General features: G+C 40.3%; 1 long non-coding RNA gene and 1 other non-coding gene across 2 annotated transcripts; both read right to left on the bottom strand.

The window, feature by feature from the left end:
• LOC131837411 (U6 spliceosomal RNA) lies at positions 1-102 on the bottom strand. The gene has a single exon (XR_009356024.1). It is a non-coding gene; the product is annotated as a U6 spliceosomal RNA (small nuclear RNA).
• Positions 103-8,794: 8,692 nt separating this feature from the next.
• Positions 8,795-19,857, bottom strand: LOC131835361 (uncharacterized). Its single transcript, XR_009355151.1, has 3 exons — positions 19,613-19,857; positions 9,975-10,075; positions 8,795-9,018 (listed from the first exon to the last, which is right to left on the bottom strand). It is a non-coding gene; the product is annotated as an uncharacterized LOC131835361 (long non-coding RNA).
• Between the last annotated feature and the right edge of the window lie 1,752 nt (positions 19,858-21,609).

Genomic DNA, 21,609 nt, shown 5'->3' with positions numbered 1-21,609 from the left:
AAAAATATGGACCATATGATGAATATACATGTCCTCCTCGTGCAAGGGCCATCCTAATCTTCTTGTATTGTTTCAAGTTTAGTACATGCTCCCAAAGTGAGCACTGCCTTCTCTTTTAAATAACTTGTGTTTCTTATGTCAAAATGCATGTGCATTATGAAAATTCATTAAAATACAAATAAAAGAAGAAAGTAAAACTCATGCAATTTTACCACCTAGAGATAAGAATTAAAAATATTTTGTCACAGACCTGTACCCCTGGGGATAAAAATATATGTTTATAAAAAATAAAAAATTAAAAAATTAAAAAATTAAAAAAATAAGCTAGGAAACATAAAAAAAAATATTTTGAAGTATATCCCTCCAGACTATTTCTAGCCATCTCTACTACACATACATATTTTCTAGTAATTCTGCTGAACATGTGACTCAGGAATAATGTTCTAGGCCTGTGGTTCTCCAATGTTGGCACACACTGGAATCACACTCGAAGATGCTTGTTAGCATACAGACTGCTGGGTCCCACTCCCATAATTTAGTGAGGAAACCCAAGAATTTGCATTTCTAACAAGTTCCCAGGTGACACAGATGCTTCTGGTCTTGGTACCACACTTTGAGAACCAGTTTTAGGCTCTCCCCATCTAAACTATCACATTGCAGTCATTCCCTACTTAAACACTTTTTATGGGTTTTTTTCCTGTCTACAGGACAAAGTCCAGACGGCTTGGCAAGGCCCACAAGCCTTTTATGATCTGGGCCTGAGCTGCTTCCTCTCCAGACTCACTCTTCCCACTGGGCCGGGCTCTCCACCCCAGGCGGCTGACCCATGTGGACTGTATCAACAGGTTCTGTGCTTTGCCCTGTGGGTCAGCTGACAGGAGACAGGAAGGTGGGAAAGACAACAATCGTGGTATTCCCTCCCTTGCCCTACCCTTGGGTTTCTTTCCTCTCAGGTTTGGCAGTGGCTGCCTTCCTCTACCTAATGTCCAAATCAATTTGATTCTTTCCTATAGCTATGGTTCTCACTAAGCTCTGGTCATTTTCTCCTACGTTGGCCCCTTAGGCTTTGGGACCATAACAACTTCCTGCTGTTGTTGGTCTGAGGTGAGCTTTATCATCCCCTTTGGATTCTTTTTACCTCTGTCCACACCTCTGTGGTCAATCTCTCTCTTTTTTTTTAAAGATTTTATTTATTTATCAGAGAGAGAGAGGGGGGGAGAGAGCGAGCACAGGCACACAGAATGGCAGGCAGAGGCAGAGGGAGAAGCAGGCTCCCCGCCGAGCAAGGAGCCCGATGTGGGACTCGATCCCAGGACGCTGGGATCATGACCTGAGCCGAAGGCAGCTGCTTAACCAACTGAGCCACCCAGGTGTCCCTGTGGTCAATCTCTTTATTTCATGCTCTTTGATTACCCCTTTTTGGTCACTCCTTCTCTATCCTGAAGGGACTGGCTAATCCAGGCCCTCTTTTCCTTTCTTACCTTTTTTTAATTTTTTTAAAGATTACTTATTTAATTGAGATAGAGAGAGAGAGAAAACATGAGCTAGAGGGGCAGAGGGAGAGGGACAGAACCTCAAAGCACACTCCCCACTGAGCGTGGAGCCAGACACAGGGCTTAATCTCATGACCCTGAGATCACAGCCTGAGTCAAATCCAGGAGTCGGAGGCTTAAGCAACTGAGCCACCCAGGCAAATATCCTACTTTCTATTCTTATTTCCCATAAACCTTTTTTTTTTAGGCTTTTAGGCATTGGGCATCAGTCACACATTTCCCAAACATAGCTGACCCTTGACAACATGGTGGGGCCTAAGGCGCTTACTCTTAAGCTGTTGAAAATCCATGGGTAACTTTTGACTGCCCCAAAGCTTAACTACTAATATCCTACTGAAACCTACTAATATCCTACTGATAACAGAGTTGATAAACACCTTTCAGTTATGTTATATACTATATTCTAATAATAAAGGTAGATAAAAGAAAATGTTATTAAGAAAATCATAAGGAAGAGAAAGTATATTTACAGTTCTGAACAGTACTTATTGGAAAACTCCAGGTATAAGAGGACCCACAAACCAGTGTTGTTCAAGGGTCAACTGTACCATGTAGTTCACAATCCCTTGCTTTTCTCTCTGGCTGAAAAGTCCTTTTACTTTATGCAGAAAATTGTTCTTCTGCCTTTAATCCATAGGTAAAATTCATTGTCCCCATAAAGACTTCCCTTCTCTTCAAATTTACTTCGTATTTCTGGGACTTTTTCATATACAGATATACGGAGATATGTTTCACAAACCATAAAATTCACTCATTTAAAGCATACAGTTCAGTGGCTTCTAGAATATTCTGAGTTATGCAACCATCACCACAATCTGATTTCTGAACATTTCATCACCCCTAAAAGAAACGATGTATCCATTAGTGGTCACTCCCTCACTCCTCTCAGCCCCTGAGAGGGGCAAACCATTCACCTACTTTCTTTCTCTATGGTTTTGCCTATGCTGGATATTTCACGTAAACAGAATCATACACTCTAGTTTTGTGACTGACTTCTTTCACTTAGTTTAATATTATTATGGTTTATTCATGTTGCAGCATGTATCAGTCTGCCCTTTTTATGGCCAAATAATATTCCACTATACAGATATGAGACATTTTGTTTATCCATTCACCAATTGATATAGACATGTGGGCTGTTTCCAGTTTTTGGCTATTATGAACAATTCTGGTATGAACATTCATGGACAAATTTTTGTATGGACATATTTTCACTTCTCTTGTGTATATACCTAGGAGTGGAATGTCAGGGTCCTGTAGAAACTCTGTTTAACATTTCAAGGAACTACCAAAGTGTTTTTCAAAGTGCCTCTACCATTTTACATTCTTACCAGCAGTGTATGAAGATTTTGATTTTTCTACAACCTTCTCAACAGTTGTTATTATCTGTTTTTTTTAATTATACCATCCTAACTTGCATGATGAAATATCTCCTTGTGATTTTGATTTGCATTTCTCTAATTATTAAGGAAGTTGACCATCTTTTTATATGCTTATTAGCCATTTGTGTGTCTTCTTAGGAAAAATGTCTGTTCTGAAGTCCTTTACATATTCTGGATATTAGACTCTTATCATAGATTTGATTGGCAAGTATTTGTTTCCATGCTGTGTGTTGTCTTTTCACTTTCTTGATGGTGTCCTTTGAAGCACAAAAGTTTTTCATAATTCTGATGAAAATTGATTTATTTATTTTTAATTTGGTTATTTATGTTTGGGGTATTGTATCTAGGAAACCATTACTTAACCCAGGGAATGAAGGCTTATTCTAATATTTTCTTTGGAGTTTTCCAGCTTACTCTTACATTTAGATTTTTAATACATTTTCAGTTAATTTCTGCATATGGTGTGTGAGGAAGGGCCAACTTTTTTTTTTTTAATATGTAAATATTCAGTTGTCCCAGTACCATTTGTTGAAAAGACTTTTATTTTTCCCATTCAATCATCTTCCCACCCTTCTTAAAAGTCATTTGAACATAAAGATGAGGGCTCTGGGACTTTTTGTATATAACTTCACTATAGCACTTACCACAATGATTTAATTTAATAGAAAGTAAGCTACTTGAGTCCAGGAATAGTCCATGTCTGCTAATGTAGGTAGAGCAAGTATTTAAATGCATCTAGTTTTTAAACACACTATTTAAATACATCTTAGTGTTTTCTTCTGCTAAAATGCAAATGATACTTGGGAAAGGACATTATTAATTCCTTACTATGAAAGAGTTCATCAGATTAAGAGAGAATAGGAATTCTAGGGAGGTAAGCACAGGGCAGGTGGGTTTTGATAGAGGAGTTAGGAGAAATAGGAGTTAGGAGAAATATTCAGTTAGGAGAAATAGGAGTTAGGAGAAATATTCAGCATCCGTTGCATAGGTTTCACTTGGGTAAGACAATACCTTAGGCAACTGAAAGTGCGTTTCCTGGTGTTGGGTCCTTGAAAGGAGCTGTGTGGAACCAGAACAAAAATAGAAATTAGAATGTAAAAGGAATAAACTGAAAAAGAATTCACCTAATTAACAATTTTGTCAAGGCCCAGACCACTTTCTGGGAAGCACAGAAGTCAAAAAAGTTATCAGAGAAGCTTGGATATTCAGTTAAGATGAGCTGGTAGGTGCTCTGATAGAGCACTTGTTTACCTGTTTAGTTAAAGTGGCAATAAAGCATTTAAAAATAAACACGGAAACTAACACAATTAAAATGAACCATAGCTCTATTATAAGTGAGGATTCTTTGGGAGGAGGTGTTTAAACAATAAAGGATACAATAAAATAAACATGGAGTCCAGAACATTTTTCTAAGGCACAGAATGTTTGCTATCTAGGCAGTTTACCCTTAAAGAATAACCCTTCATGTTGTAGGCGAAGACGTTAATCAGCAGACAAACAAAAAAGCAAATAAAAAAAGCTCAAAACTGAGAAAATATTACTAACATTTTTATCACACTCCCTAGCTTCTTTTCAGAGTTGGGTATTAAGAAGTAAGGCAAATAAAATCTACTTTCTGAGTTTTGTCCTTCAAAGTTATTTCAGCTTTCCTTTTCTGACTACAAAGTATGTGGTACTTTGAGTTCTCTTCTCAACCAATTATAGTATCCAGCTGGTTCTCTCAGTATTAGGGGAAAAAAAATACTTTTCACATGTTTATTTTATACTTGTATCAGAGGCATTATTTTATCCTTGAGTAAAAGTATTCTTTAACAGATGACATACAGAGTCCCACCACCTTTTGCCACATGATTTTGTGAGCAAGGATGGGAGACATGATTTTGTGACCAAGGATGGGAGACAGCAATTTTCATCTCTAGACTAAGAGATAGAAATAAAATCTTTTACTTTTCCTCAGCACTCCCTCATCCTTGGGAGACCATCAGCTCTCTCATAGTCAGTTCTTTGGGGGTATAAGAAATAATTCTAGTGTATAGACTTTTATGAAGAAAAAAAATCTAGAATATAGTAATAGGATCCAGTTTTGTCCATCTTAAAAGTCAGATTACTTTATTCCCTTAGTTTTCCCTCTTCATCTCATCTTGATCCTGCTTTAAAAATTTTTATTTCCAAAAGATTTTTGTTTGTTGTTCTTTGATTTTTTATAGCATTCTGTTCTTGTTTCATGGGTATATCTTCCCTAATTTTTTAAAAGATTTTATTTATTTATTTGAGAGAGAGACAGAGTGCAAGAAAGTGGAGGGCCCAAAGGAGAGGGAGAAGCCGGCTCCCAGCTGAGCATGTGGGGCTCCATTTGAGGACCCTCAGATCATGACCCTAGCTGAAGGCAGCCGCTCAACTGACTGAGCCAACAAGGATCCCCTATATTGTGCCTAATTTCAATAAAGTTATTAATAATCTTTTCAGAAGAGTTCTTCTTACATTTTTATTTCCTCAAAGTACTATTTTTTTTCCCCCAGTTTGGGGGTTAATCTTTGATTTTCATGTTAGGAGCTTTCCTGAGAGAGTGGCAATCTCTGGCTGCTCATGTTTGAGAATAGACAACTGAAATGTGTTGCTTTTTATAGGGCCTTCTTCCCTCCCCACCCTCCTCTTTCTAACCCACTCTTCCCTCCAAGATTCAATTCAAGCACTACCTCTTTTTTGGAACTGATTCTGGTGTCCCACCCTGCCTCGACACTTTCCCACCCCCCAACTTCACCCCACACAGACAGGGAACAAGTTTGGCTCTGCTCTTGGTACAGTCAATACAGCAAGCATCTGTAGAAAGAATGAATATAGGAATGCCCACCTCTGACATGTCCTTTATTTGCATTGCTCATGATTCTTTCTCAATTGTGGAAAAATCAGAAGCCCGACAACTGATAAAATGTTGAGCAAATGGGGGCACCTGGGTAGCTAAGTTGGTTGGATATCCGATTCTTAGTTTTAGCTCAGGTCGAGATGTTGGGGTCCTTGGTTCAAGCCCCACATCAGGCTCTGCACTCAGCGCAGAGTCTGCTTGTCCCTCTCCCTCTACTCCTTCCCTGGATCATGCTTATACTCTCAAATAAATAAACAAATAAGTAAAATCTTTTTAAAAAAGTATTGAGCAAATGAATGTATTTATAAGCAAAAGAACAGTCTTCATATTGCCCTGCAGGTCTAAAGCAGAGAACGAAATGGAAGGGCAGTGAAACTGAAGAGGGAAAGGGAAGGCCTCACATATAGCTGGCACTGTGCTAAGTAAGTAATTCATGTACTTTAAGTTATTACAACGATCCATGGACAACAATTTATGGACAAGAAGTTGAGGTTCAGAGAGATTGTGATTTGCCATAGGTCACACGTGTATGAATTGGAATCAGGTCTCTCTTGTACATCTAAGCCTGTGATCTGGGGTGTCTGGGCATTAAGACAGGTAGGGTGTTGGCTTTCGTTGGACTTTTGGTACCCTGATGGAATGAACCCCTCCCCAGCCCACTTGACTCCCTCAAGCCTGCCTTTAGTGCATTTATATACTTTCTTAAAAAGTTTTTATTTAGGGGTGCCTGTGTGGCTCAGTGGGTTGGGGCCTCTGCCTTTGGCTCGGGTCATGGTCCCAGGGTCCTGGGATCAAGCCCCGCGTTGGGCCCTCTGCTCCAAGGGAGCCTGCTTCCTCCCCTCTCTCTCTCTGCCTGCCTCTCTGCCTACTTGTGATTTCTCTCTCTCAAATAAATAAAATCTTAAAAAAAAAGTTTTTATTTAGATTCCACTTAGTTAACCTAGTGTAATATTAGTTTCAGGTGTACAATATAGTGATTCAACACTTCCATACAACACCCAGTGCTCCTTACAACACATGTGCTCCTTAATCCTCATCACCTATTTCACCCAACCCCCATCCACCTCCCCTCTGGTAACCATCAGTTTGTTCTCTCTAGTTGATTCTGTTTCTTGGTTTGTCTCTCTCTCTCTTCTTTTTTTCCCTTTGCTCATTTGTTTTGTTTCTTAAATTCCACATATGAGTAAAATCATATGCTATTTGACATTTTTTGCTTAGCATAATATGCTCTAGGTCCATCCATATCATTGCAAATGACAAGATTTCATTCTTTTTTATGTTGAGTAATATTCCATTACACACACACACACACAGGCACACACATTATACATATATGTTTGTGTGTATATACATCATATATATCACATCTTCTTTATCCATTCGTCAGTCAATGGACACTTGGGCTGTTTCCATAATTTGGCTATTGTAGATAATGCTGCTATAAATATTAGTGTGTATGTATCCCTTCAAATTAGTATTTTTGTATTCATTGGGTAAATACTAATAGTGCAATTGTTGGGTCACAGGGTAGTTCTATTTTTAACTTTCTGAGGACACTCCATGCTGTTTTCCAGAGTGGTTGCACCAGTTTGCATTCCCTCCCTTTTCTCTACATCCTGTTGTTTCTCGTGTTGTTGATTTTAGCCATTCTGACAGGTGTGAGGGAAGATCTCTTTATAGTTTTGATTTGTATTTCCCTGATGATCAGTGATGTGGAGCCTTTTTTCACGTATCTGTTAGCCATCTGTATGTGTTCTTTGCAAGAATGTCTATTCAAGTCTACCGCTGATTTTTTAATTGTATTATTCATTTTTGAGTTTGATAAGCTCTTCATAGATTTTGGATACTAGCCCTTTCTCAGATATGTCACTTGTAAATATCTTCTTCTGTTCCACAGATTGCCTCTTGGTTTTGTTGATTATTTCCCTTGCTGTGCAGAAGCTTTTCATTTATGCAGCAATCTCAATATTTTATTTTTGCTTTTGTTTCCCTTGCCTCAGGAGACATATCTAGAAGAAAAGTTCTTATGGCTGATGTCAAAGAGGTCACTACCTGAGTTGTCCTCTAGGATTTTAATAGTTTCATGTCTCACATTTAGATCTTTCATTCATTTTGAATTTATTTGTGTGTTTGGTGTGAGAAAGTGGAGCTCCTAGCCTCAGCAATCAGACAACAGTAACAGCAGCAACAAAAAGCATCCAAATCAGCCTGGAAGAACTCAAAATTTCACTTGCAGATGATACTCTTTAAAGAAAACCCAAAAGACCAAAAAATTGCTAGGACGGATACACAAATTCAGTAAAATCACAGGATACAGAATCAATGCACAGAAATCTGTTGCATTTCCATACACCAATAATGAAGCAGCAGAAAGAGAAATTAAGAAGCAATCTCATTTACAATTGCACCCAAAACAATAAGATACCTAGGAATAAACCTAACCAAAGAGGCAAAAGAACTGTATTCTAAAAACTATAAAATACTTATGAAAGGAATTGAAGAGGACATAAGGAAATGTAAAGACATTCTATGCTCATGGAGAAGAGAATCAAATATTGTGAAAATGTCTGTACTACCCAAAGTAATCTACATATTTAATGCAACCCTATCAAAATACCAACAGCATTTCTCACAGAACTAGAATAAGGAATCCTAAAATTTTTACAGATCCACAAAAGACCCTGAATAGTCAAAACAATCTAGAAAAAGAACAGCTTAGCTGGTGGCCTCACAATTCTAGACTTCAGGTTCTATTACAAAGCTGTAGTCATCAAAACAGTCTTGTACTGACACAAAAAATATAGACACATAGATCAATAGAACAGAATAAGAACCCCAAAATAACCCACAATTATATGTTCAATTAATCTTCAACAAAACCCGAGAGAATATCCAATGGGAAAAAGACAGACTCTTCAACAAATGGTATTGGGAGAATTGGACAGCAATTTGCAAAAGAATGAAACTGGAGCACTTTCTTACACCATACTTTTATTTAGAAGGTTGCTGTTTTTGAATCGAGGTTTTCAAAAAGCCACGGGGTGCCCTGGTGGCTCGGTGGATTAAGCCTCTGCCTTTGGCTCAGGTCATGATCCCAGGGTACTGGGATTGAGCCCCACATCAGGCTCCCCGCTCAGTCATGAGTCTGCTTCTTCCTATCCCTCTGTGGTTCCTCCTGCCCATGTTCTCTCTCTGTCCATGTCAAATGAATAAATAAAATCTTAAAAAAGAAAAAAAAAAGGTCAGGCAAACCGCTTTATGAAGTCACTTTCACTGAAACCCGAGGATCTTATTCCCTGTGTCCCTCGTAGTGAATGTCTGTTGGGCTCAGGGCATAACGCCTTATAAATGTTAACTTTGTATTTATCAGCATGGCTCTTAGCTATAGCAATCAATAAGACACACCCTTCTTTTGCTAATGGCTGTAGTAAATGGCATCTGTCCCTTTACATTAAGAAATCAAATTACAGGGGCGCCTGGGTGGCTCAGTGGGTTAAGCCTCTGCTTTCGGCTCAGGTCATGATCTCAGGGTCCTGGGACAGAGCCCCACATCAGGCTCTTTGCTCAGCGGGGAGTCTGCTTCCCCGCCCCCTCTTCTGCCTGCCTCTCTCTGCCTACTTGTCATCTCTCTTGAATAAATAAACAAAATCTTAAAAAAAAAAAAAAAAAAAAAGAAATCACAATACACTTGTCTGCCAAATGACTGAAACAAAAAAGCATTTCCAAGAGCCATACCTCTTTCACTGCTGTTGCTTTTTCTTTCAGGCTTAGCACTAAAAAGGCAGATAAGGTAAACAGGATGGGCCTCCCGGTTCCCTCGCCTTACTTATTCCTTACATGGGCACTGACCATGAAACTAATGAATAAATGAGCTTTTCAGGCCTAAATGTCATACACGGCACTTGAAACAAGCAGGAAAGTTCTAGAACTTTTCTACAAGCCATCTCTCCACTTAGCAGTGTCAGAGAACTTACCCAACAGAAGAGGTTGAGTCTAGGGGCCTGAGGAAATGGAGCAGTTGTGTTATAGGCTATAGATTTTTATGTTTTTTATCCCCAAGTCATTGGATGTAGGTCCAACCTGATTTGGTAGGTCCAAGGCCCGATTACAGAATTATCATCTTCATTAACAAAAAATATTGCGAATTTTTCCCATATCTGATTAAAGGATTATTACCTTATGTATATCGCAACTTTCTTCATCATTTAGCCTCTCATCACTTAGCCTCTCCCTCAGGCATGAATCTGGGCTTTGCTTTGGTGCGTCTTGAGAGAATTCTTTGGATAGAACAAGTCATAAAAGCTCAAATGTATTCATTCTCTTTTCAATCTGTGAGTCTGATCCACCATAAAGCATTCTGACTACATGAAGAAAAAAACTGTATAAAAAGCAAGTATTATTAATGTAATACTTCCTCAGGCACATTTGCCAACCAAAATATTAATCTCCCTTTAAAGAAAGGCTTGGGAGTTTCTAGTTTATCGTTCAGTGAAGGGTTTCTCTGTGTTAAACCATTTCAAGCAAGGCTAATGTCCCTGCAATGTAATGTCATATGTAGTCTTCCAGAAGGGACACTTTGGGGTCTGCAATTTCCCCTGTTTGGGAGGTGCCCTAATTTTTCTTAATTACTGGAATGCCAGAAAAGTGTGATTTAACTTAGGAGGTCAGTCTTGGATACTGTGTGTCAGCCATCTCTTTGTGCTGAAAATGGAAGGTTTCTATTTACCACTTTTCCATTTAAACACATCACCCGTATCTGCTACAAAAACAGATGAACTCAACCGTAATGCTTATTTAAGTCGAGATAACAATCACTGGCCCAATTTTATTTCCAGAAAAGCTCAGAGTATTAGTTCTAGCTTAACCGCCCTCTTTCACTCTGCTCCCTTCCTCTTTCTTTGCTCTGAATGCAACCCTTGAAAAATCATCTGTCCTTTTTTGGGGGTAGAATTGGAACCAACCCCTCCCACCATCCCACCCCCTAGCAAGGTCCTGGTGAGTTTGTGGCTGGGCAACAAGGGACCGATCCCATCCACGCTCCCAGAGGGGCCTGGACAAGCACTGCTCACAACAATCCAACAGCTGTGGCAGACAGCCCTCTTCCTTTCCCAGCAGAGCACGGAAGGGGCTCAGTCTCCCCGACTACATGGGGCATCTATCTTGTTTTTTTCTCTATAAGGGCAGGTGGACTCCATCCTACCCTTTCCCTCTTAGCCTACACATCCCCAAGCAGAATGTCAGTCACTCGAGGCTTTGGACATGAAATATGATGCAAGAGCAGGCAGGGAAATCTTAGACATGGAACAAAGCCATTGGAGAACTATTGCATCAGCCTAGGACTTTGATTTTTGTGTTTGTGTCTTAAATGCTAGTTACTATAGCTACCAGGAGCAACAGATATAAAGGTGATAATGGAACCCGGCAGTGGCTTTCCAGGAGGCCTGTGTCTCACATTTCCTTTTTGCGCTTTTCTGGCACTGAACGTTCTTTCAGTCAAGGATACCTACTTTAATTAATGGTTAAATTGGAATTGAAAATGAATCATAATTTGCCACCTGACGTTGATCATCTGGGACCTCAGAATTCCAGGATTCCAGTTTTCTGCCAAAGGGGAAAGACTGCATGTTATAGAGCTAATCAGAAAGAGGGTCTCCATGGGGTGCCTGGGTGACTGAGTCAGTTAAGGGTCTGCCTTCAGCTTGGGTCATAATCTCAGGGTCCTGGGATCGAGCCCCAGGTCGGGGTCCCTGCTCAATGGGGAATCCACTTCTCCCTTTCTCACTCTCCCACTCCTCTCTGCCCCCTCTCAAAAAAATAAAAATCTAAAAAAAAAGAAAGAAAAATGGTCTCCAAAGTCCATCTGAAGACTTAGCAACATTGTTATTTATTCTGATTTAAATGCCCAAGGTCAGATTTATCCTATTAACTTTAATTTGAAGAAACAATTGGTAGCAATCCCCCTGCTCTCTACTCTTCCTGAATAATTAGATTAGCATTTTTCCATCCCATTAGACATCACAAAAATTCAATCCTATGAACCATGGAGTCTCACGTAAAAGTTATAAAGACTCTTCGTAAAAGCTGGAGACCAAACTATATGATTTTACGGAGTTTCTGTTTGGTCATCTATTTTCTTTTTATTGGTCCTCAGATTGTCTAAATAGCCATTAAAAACTTGTAACTTCCCTCTCCCTGAATTACTCAGTTCTGTTGTCAGAGGCCGGGCCTATTGGCAAAATTTCCCTTTAATAAAGCCTGCCCTGCAAAAGCACACAACACAGAGACTTATAAAAGAGCTCCTCGAACTTAACAGAGAAGCAAAAAGCAAAACAGCTACTCTGCTCCTGATGGAAATGATTACCAATTCAAGATTACCCACAGAGAAGCCGCTCTCCATGATGCATGGAAAAGTTTCCAGAACGTAATCTAATAATAGCAAAAATAAATAGAAATACTAAATAAATACTCCCACAAACCCACAGTTCACATCACAAATGGAAATCCAGAGTGCTGACAGTGTGCGGGTTTTTCCTGTGACCCAGAGCATGCAGGAGGTTCGCACCCCATCTCGGTGATAGCGTTTCAAGGTGTGGAATGTTGGGGCGCCTGGGTGGCTCAGTGGGTTAAGCCGCTGCCTTCGGCTCAGGTCATGATCTCAGGGTCCTGGGATCGAGTCCCGCATCGGGCTCTCTGCTCGGCAGGGAGCCTGCTTCCCTCTCTCTCTCTGCCTGCCTCTCCATCTACTTGTGATTTCTCTCTGTCAAATAAATAAATAAATAAATAAATAAATAAATAAATAAATAAATAAATAAAAAAGCACGTATCAAGGTGTGGAATGTCACTGTGCTTTTCCGTGTGGAAAAACTGATGTACAGAAAATGGATATGGCTCGCCCAAGGTTATCTTGCGCAGAGGCGAGTGTGTGATGGACGCCAGTGTCCTCCTGTTCAGCTGAGGCTTGCTCTTCTGTTACATGGCCTTTACCAGCACATAAACTCACTTTCACCGGGAAGCCTTATTACACTTTCCTTACATCTCACTGAGCCTAGTCTGATCGTGAGAAAATAATTATTGTAACAATAGCTTTAAAAAATGTATGGCAGCAGTGGGGCCCCTGCCTGGCTCAATGTGACCCTTGTTCTTGGGGCTTTGAGTCCAAGCCTCATGTTGGGGGTAGAGATTAGTTAAAAAATAAAATCTTGAAGAAAAAAAAAGTATGCCGGTAATGTGTGTTCGTTATAGAAAGCCTGAAACTATATTCAAGAAAAAAGAACATAAAAATCAATTGTAGTTCTATCATTTGCATTTCAGTACATGTCCTTTTAGACATTTTCCTTGACATTTTCATGATATACAAATAACACGTAAATAGGTAATTTTATTTTTTTATCAAGATGGGATCATATAATACATAATTTTATTATTTTGCACATGTAGATTTCTCATATACCAATGTGTTAATAAACATACTTTTACAGCTTCATTTTTAAAGGCTAAATAGTATTCTATTGTAGAGAATTTGGTAATTATTAACTGCTTTTATTTTTTTTAAGATTTTATTTATTTATTTGACAGATAGAGATCACCAGTAGGCAGAGAGGCAGGCAGAGAGAGAGAGAGAGAGAGGAGGAAACAGGCTCCTTGTGGAGCAGAGAGCCCAATGCTGGGCTCAATCCCAGGACCCTGAGAACATCACCTGAGCTGAAGGCAGAGGCTTTAACACACAGAGCCACCTAGGTGCCCCTATTAACTACTTCTTTATGAATTATTATTTTATGAGGTATGCACGCTGGGAAATACTGGAATGAACATTTTTATAATTAACGTTTGCACACATCCTTAATTACAAATACTTAATTACTCATTGATCAGTATCAGTGTAATGATGTTTTTAAGCCTAGCAACTTAGAGACCATGTGCACCATAAAAGCATATTCCTTTGGAAGGCTCCATATCCTGCCTCCCTAGGGCACCACATAAATAGTTATCTGTTGAAAGAGACCTTGAACTTTGCAGTCATTTCTATTTTGGCAATATAGACAGGCAGGATTTTTTGCATCAGGGAGACAGAAGAGATGAAGAGTTGAAAGCCCTGGTAAATAAGAAGCTTCTTCGTTACTGGAAGCGTTCAGTTCAGTCCCATCCCATACAGGAATGTTCTCTAAATGCCATGGTGATCAAAACCAGGACCGGTGCAAAGGGACAAATTGTGGGGAATAAACTGTGAAGGTCAAATTATCTTCTGAGCAGCCACATGGAGAAAGAAAACTCCTGATGACAGAATCCCATCCACGAGCAGCTCAACCTTGAAACATGAACCTTCATGGGATATCATGCATCCTTCTAGGAACTGCAAATCTCCTTGATCTTTCTGCCTGCAGTGTTTTGGAGATGTTTACAGTAAAACTGTAACCTAAGACTTGCCTTTCAGGAAAAGAATAACTGGTAATCTGATCCTAGAAAGCTTTCTGCACTGAGCTTTTTAAATAGTGAGTGGAAGGATTTCCATCCCCGCCATGCCCCATGAGGCAAAGGGGAAGGGAACTTACATGTATGCCCTGGCTTTCACGAGCTGAGTGCTATGGCAGATACTCAACGTGCATCATCTCCTTTTCCTCCCAGTTGCCTCAGAAGCGACTCATTGTTGTTCCATTTTATACGGGGAGAAACTGAGATTTGGGTGGATTAGAACATTCATCCCCAGTCACATAGTTGGCTAGTCGCCAAGACGAGGCTTGAACACAGTGCTACCAAACTGCAAGTCACATGTCTTTTCTACCACCCTTATGTATTTAAAAAATCTTCCCCACATCTTACCCAATATTGGTGATTCCTCTTTGCCTCAGGCCTCAGCCTTCAGACCTTGTGAGTTGGGATTCCCCTTGCATGTGGTGGCAGCCCTGAGAATATAGCCATGAAGTGATCTCGAGTTTGACTAAAACTCTACCTTCTTCAGGTGACTGCAAATTCTGAGGGGCTCATAAGCCTGTGTGCTCTGTAAGTGACACTCATGTGGAAGCCTTTAAACTGGGTGTTCTTGACTAACCTGGTCGGGAGACAAGGCCCTCATTTCAGCTCTCTATTCATAGAAAGGGGCTTGGAGCCAGCCACAGGCTGGGACAACATTGATGAGATTCTGATGAGAAGGACTGCAGAATAATAGTTAAAGATTATCTCAATGTCACTAGATTCCAGTAACTCAATCAATTAGGGATAATCTTAATAATAATAATAATAATAATAAGAGGGGCACCTGGGTGGCTCAGTGGGTTAAGGCCTCTGCCTTCACTCAGGTCATGGTCCCGGGGACCTGGGATCAAGCCCCGCATTGGGCTCTCTGCTCAGCGGGGAGCCTGCTTCCTCCTCTCCCTCTGCCTGCCTCTCTGTCTACTTGTGGTCTCTCTCTGTCAAATAAATAAATAACTTTAAGAAAAAAAGAAGAAGAAGAAGAAAAATTAAAAGTAATAATAGCAATTGGCCTTTATTAAGTTCTCACAGGTTCCTGTTGCTGTCTAAACATTTTGTACATTTTCTGACCCCACCTGGTGTACTGTAATTCAGTTCTGGCTCTAACCACCCAAAGTTAGCACAGACCCCACCTGTGTGGGGTCTGGTCCTTCACAAGCCTGCCCTCACTTCAGATGTGGGGGTCCCCAGGCCACCATATTTCTGACTGACTGGCTACATATTTGGGGTTCTTACAACCTTTGCAGGCTTGATAATTCACTAAACCAATGAACAGAATTCAGGAAAACACTGTATTTATTATTAAAGTTTTACTCTAAAGGATACAGATCAGGACCAGTCGAATGAAGAGACACATGGAGTGAGGAATGGGAGGGTCCCAAATGGAGAGCTTCTTTGTTTTCTCCTTGCGGAATCAAAGCGTGTCACTCTCCTGGCATCAGTTGTGTTCCCCAACCAGGAAGCTCCACTAAGTTTTGGTTCCCAGAGTTTCATAGCATATTAAATCATTGGCTACATGAATGAACTCAATCTCTAGCCCAATCCCAAAAAAGTCAGTAGATTAGGCTGTTACCACATGGCCCAAAACCCCAACCCTCTAATTACATGGTTGGTCTTTTGGGTAACAGCCCCTATCCTGACCCATCTCCATCTTGATAGCACAAACTCAGGGGTAGCCCAAGAGGCTCATAAGTAACAAAGTCATTTGAGAAATTCCAAGGATTTTAGAAGCTCCTTGCCAGGAATCCAGGACAAAGACCAGAAAAATTCTTTATTATCCAACAGTACACATTATTTAATTTGCTCCTTACAACATAGAGATAATAAAAATTATCTCTATTTTTAAAAGAGAAAATTAATGTTTAGAGGAGCTATGCATCTAGTCAATGATAGAGCCAAGATTCAAACTCAGGTCTCCCTGGGCTCAAAGTCTACCCTTGATCTTAATCATTAAGCAATAATGCCTTCTATGTAAGACCCTAATTATTCTTAAGAATGCTATGTAGGAGAGTATGCATGCACACACATGTATTCTGAAGCTTATCATTTAATTACCACAGAAATGTTCTAGTTGAACCCCAATATGCATCCCCCTTTGAGCAAGAAAAGCCCTTGAGTTTTAGATTTTCCCTGACACCATTGCATCTAGCTATGAGGATACAGAATGCATGTAATTTCTGGGGCACATCTTTGAAAAAGATGTTTGTTGCCCTCTATGTTCTCCTTTCTTGCTTTGATAGCTGGCACATGATCTGGTGCTAGTGAGAGCCACCATCGATCATGAAAATGAGAGCAACTCCCTAAAAGGATGCAGGGCAACAAAATCAAAGCCACCTCGCTCCCTGTGACCTTGAACTGGAGCTACAAACTTGACCTAGAATGCTCAACTGCTTCTGGCCAATAATGTGTGAGAAAAATAAACTCCGATCTTCCATAAGGCACTGGAGCACTGGGTTAGAAGATCTTGACCCCTACTCTAGCCAGCACAACTACTCGTCTCGAGGTTTTTCTCTAGACTTCCAGTATTGCATAGTGACAGGAAGAGTTAGCATGCCTATGAATGTTACCTGTGTTCAGCCTTACATCAGGCTCTATCCCTACTTGTCTCCTGAGTGCTTTAGTGGTGGGTTCCCCTTGTCTACCCTCCTTTATCAGCTTGAAAGGCTTATGTGTTGACTTGGTTGAACACATGCTGAAGCTCACCGTTCCTTCTGTACAAATGCATTGTGCTATTGTACGATGGTCATGTTTTTTTCTTCTGTTGTGAAGCACTGTTGATAAATCTCAAAATGAAGGGGGAAATGCCGTGAACGTTCGTTCCTTCAGTCCTTTAGACATGCACTCAAACGCTGCTGGGCAAAATGTGATTTGTGCAGTTACTGCTCTATGTCATGGTACTGTCCCTAAGCTGACCTTGTTCCTATGCCAAGTTCAGCCAGTTTTGCTGGATTTTGGTCTTGGAGGTTAAAGTTTGACTGGAATCCATATCCAGTGCCTTTGTTTAGATTTCTCCTCAATAGGCTCAGATGCATTTTAAAATACAACTTAACCCAATGCATCTAACTCAAAAAGAAGTAAGAAGGGTAAAGAACACTAGTTCACCATTTTAAGCTTATAAAATCTGCAACTACTAAAAACCCACTACATGGCCTTTTAAAACTCAACCTCATGTTTGTCTCAGTGAATTCTTTGATAGCTGGTCCTTAAAAGCAAATACTAACAACATGCTATAGGGCTGTTTCTGAATTGTGCTCACTGAAAAACTGACCCAGAGTTTCAAAGCTGACCACTGTTTTCCACCGTTTTAAGGAAGTAGTTTAATTTACGCATAACTGAAACTTAGAGAAGGGTGTGTTTATTTACTTAGTTTGGGATTCCCAAATTACTTAACAATATTTAAAGCCAGAGAAAGGATTCTGTGTGATGGGAAGACACAATGAAGAAAAACGAAAGCTATCGTCCTATCTTCTTTCTGGGTTTCATGAGAAGTGCCTCATGGTAGCAGAAAAAATAACAGTCTGTGAGGTCTACGTATAAGATCATCAAAGCACAGTCAGATTTACATTTGAAGGGCTGAGACTAACCATTCAGAGAAAAGTGGATCGGAATGGATGCAGTATAGGAAGATGAGGAGGCAACCTTTCAGAGATGGGGTGCCCAACTGATTCCCCTAATTATCTTTCATGGAGAAGGAAGGCCATGAAGAAGACAGCCATGCTGTCTTTTATTGTCTTTCTTTCAACATTTAATCTAACATGCTTTTCTTTTATAATATAACATTACTATGAACTACTTTTATCAGCTAACTTTTCATAATTCCTAGTGAAGGAAAATACCCTGAAATAGAATGAGGAAATGAGAATGCAACATTTTTTTTTAAAGATTTTATTTACTTATTTGAAAGAGAGAGATCACAAGTAGGCAGAGAGGCAGGCAGAGAGAGAGAGAGAGGAGGAAGCAGGCTCCCCGCTGAGCAGAGAGCCCGATGCGGGACTCGATCCCAGGACCCTGAGATCATGACCTGAGCCGAAGGCAGCGGCTTAACCCACTGAGCCACCCAGGTGCCCCGAGAATGCAACATTTTATCTCTTTTGGCTTACAGGGTACTTGGTAGGAGTCATGGAGAGTAAAACCTACTCTATTTTAAAAGAGGCTTTGCACAACAGAGGACAACTTGGGGAGACTCAGCAGGGAGTGTTGTGAAGATGGCAGATCCAAGGTCAAAAAGGAGACAAGAAGGCAGCCAAGACACGTTTCCTCCTACTCCCTCCTACTTGAATAAAATTTGCTAGGTTTCTGGTGAAGTCAGAGGTTCAACAATCTCTGGCTGTGCCTGTTCCCATAAAACTCCTTCACGCTGGCATCAAGCATTTAAGGAATATACAGGTAGGGGTGCTCAGTCATTGAAGTGTCTGCCTTCAGCTCAGATCATGATCTCAGGGTCCTGGGATCGAGTACTGCATTGGGCTCTCTGCTCAGTGGAGAGTCGCTTCTCTCTTTGCTCCTGCCTTTTGTCCCCCCTACTTATCCTTTCTCTTTCTCTCTGTCTGACAAATAAATAAGACTTTTTAAAAAATGTTAAAGAATATACATGTAAAAACAGAAAAAAATCAAGAAAAGACTTTATGTTTGAATTATGAAAGCAGGGTTAAAGACAGATTAATAAGACATACCAGATGTTGGTTATATGCAGTTTGGTTGTTGATATTAGAAATGCAAGTTCGCTGAATGAAAGAAAAGAATTGGATGGCAGCATCTTTTCCTGTAAATGTAGTGTAATTATGGTGGATTCATCTTTATAAAATGAGCAAAGCAAGTGAATAACAACTTGACTGAAATATCCAGGAACTGTCACTGAAGTCCAAGTCAGTTTATGTAGACTTAACCTGTTTAAACAACCACTTTGGTGCTTCTTTTGCGGTGAGGGTGAGATCAGTCATTCCATCAAGCCCTGCATTGTTGCAGTTTCTCAACCCTCTTCTGTGTACTGAAGGATTTACATGCAAATAACTGGTGGGCATCTGTGCTTAGAAAACTCCTCTCTTGTTACAACATAAAATATTATTAATAAGTAAAAGTCCGATTTTTTTAAAAAAGATTTTTTTTTTTTAAATTTTAGAGAGAGAGCGAGAGAGAGCTTGGGAGGGGCAGAAGGAGAGGGAGAGAGAGTCCTAAGCAGACTCTGTGCTGAGTGCAGAGCCCAATGCAGGGTTTGATCCCATGCCCCTAAGATTATGATGCGAGCTGAAACCAAGAGTCAGATGCCTAACTGACTACACCACCCATGTGCCCCTGATGTGAGTTTTATATACAAATAAGACCAAATCATTTGAGGGACAATCACTCACCTCTCTGTTGGGGACAGTCTCTCAGTCTTGGGCAAGAATATGATCAACACCATCAAACATTTACTCAGTCCCCCGTAGGAATGCTCTTTCTTCACTGGGCTCCATGCCTGCTTTTGCTGGGGCTTTTCATACAGTCGAAACTTCAATCTCTCAAGGAAAATTGTAAGAAATCATTTGTGAACCAAGCTCTAAAAATTGGTATTTTTATGTACTTACATCTGTCATGTAACTCACTTATACCGGAGCCAAACTCCAAAAGTCTGAATTTTTAAAAACACCAATATTAAGGTAGACTTGATCTTTGAAACTAAATATCAGGTGACTGAAAACTTTCCTTTCAAGCTATCTTTTTTTTTTTTTTTTTTGGAGTAGGTTGGGAATGAGAAAAGCTGTCAGGGCTCTGGATAGACTATCTCTGTCACCAGTTTTATACATATAATATGTACCTATATTCACTTTACACATACATAAATGCGTTTAATTTAATAATGTGTTTAATCTTTAGGTGATTCTATTGTGGGTACTGTTTCAGATTTTTAATTTGGGGTGCATTCTTAATAAATAGTTTTATTCTCATCTCATTTTCCTGAGTTGCATAGAATTATACATCTTTACTAGGCTCAGTGAAATCCTAATACTTGGCTCTTTTCTTCATAAGAATGGTTTCTTTCAGGACTATTCTTTCCTTTCTGGCTGTGAGATCTACAGTGGTGGCTCAGGAGGGTTGGTTTAACCATAACAGTATGGGTCTGACCAGAAAGAACATCTGCCTTCGGAAACAGCCATCTCTGAGAAGCACACCTATAAGCAGGGGCTGGTGGGAAATCCAGGTAAGTAGCACACATAATCTAGAATAGTGTTCCTGAAACTTGAGTGTTCACGAAAACCACTAGGATAACTTGTTAGAGACATGGAATCTTGGACTCCACAGTCAGAGGTTCTGATTCAGTGGGGTTGGGTGGCTCAAAATAAATGATGTTTGTAACTACTCCTGAGTGATTCTGCTGCAGGTGATCTGCGGGCAACACATTGAGAAACACTGACCTGGTAGATTGCAACACTGGTAACAGATGAGGGTTGGGGATGGCGACTGGCAACAGGAATGTTGCCTCCTGGGAATGGGATGTTGTGCAAGATGGACAGAGCCTTGGCTGAGGAATTCAGATACAGAAAATATTCCCAGAGCTGAACTGGCAGGCAGTGGTAGGTGGAAAGTCCCAAAGTTCCCATTTTCTCAGCTAAGACAAGTCTCCAGCCTTTGGAATGACTTCTAAGAACAAGGCAGTGCTGTATCCTGGACAACTGGGCCCCAGGCCCAGGGAGCCAAGCACCCATCTGACCCAGGGTGTCAGGTGGAACCTGGGACTCGGTGTAAAAAAGAACCCGTGTTATGGGTTGAACTATGTCTCTTAAAAAGATATATTGACATCTTAATCTCCACTACCTGAGAATATGACCTTTTTTTGGAAATAAAGTCTTCATAGAAGTAATGAAGTTAAAAAGAGGTCATTAGGGTGGGCTATAACCCAATGTAACTGGTGTTTTTATAAAAGGGAAATTTGGACACAGAGACAGATGCACACAGGGAAGGTGATGTGAAGATACACAGTGAAAAGACATCTGTGTGACTAGAGCCATGTATCCATGAGCTATGGATTGCGGGCACATGCCAGAAGCTAGAAGAGTCAAGGGAGTGTCTTTGCTAGAGGCGTCAAAAGAAGCATGAACCCGCCAACTCCCTGATTTCAGACTTCTAGGTTCTATAGCTATGAGGTAATATGTTTTTGTTGTTTTAAGTCAACTGGTTTATGGTATAGCCCCTAGAAAACCAATACAACCCTCATACTTCTCATTCCTTTGCCACTACCTCTGCTCCAGCCACATGACCATCTATGACCTGGGTGAAGCCCTCCTCTCCAGGTTTGCTTCCTTCTCCTTCATTCTCCACCCTGTGGCTAGAGGAATCTTTCTAAACACAAACTGATGAGTTAATTTGC

This window comes from Mustela lutreola, chromosome 7 (assembly GCF_030435805.1).
Source record: "Mustela lutreola isolate mMusLut2 chromosome 7, mMusLut2.pri, whole genome shotgun sequence".
In the NCBI taxonomy this organism is placed as follows: Eukaryota; Metazoa; Chordata; class Mammalia; order Carnivora; family Mustelidae; genus Mustela; species Mustela lutreola.
The sequence above is the reverse complement of the archived record's forward strand: the minus strand, read 5'-3'. Positions and strand labels throughout refer to the sequence as shown.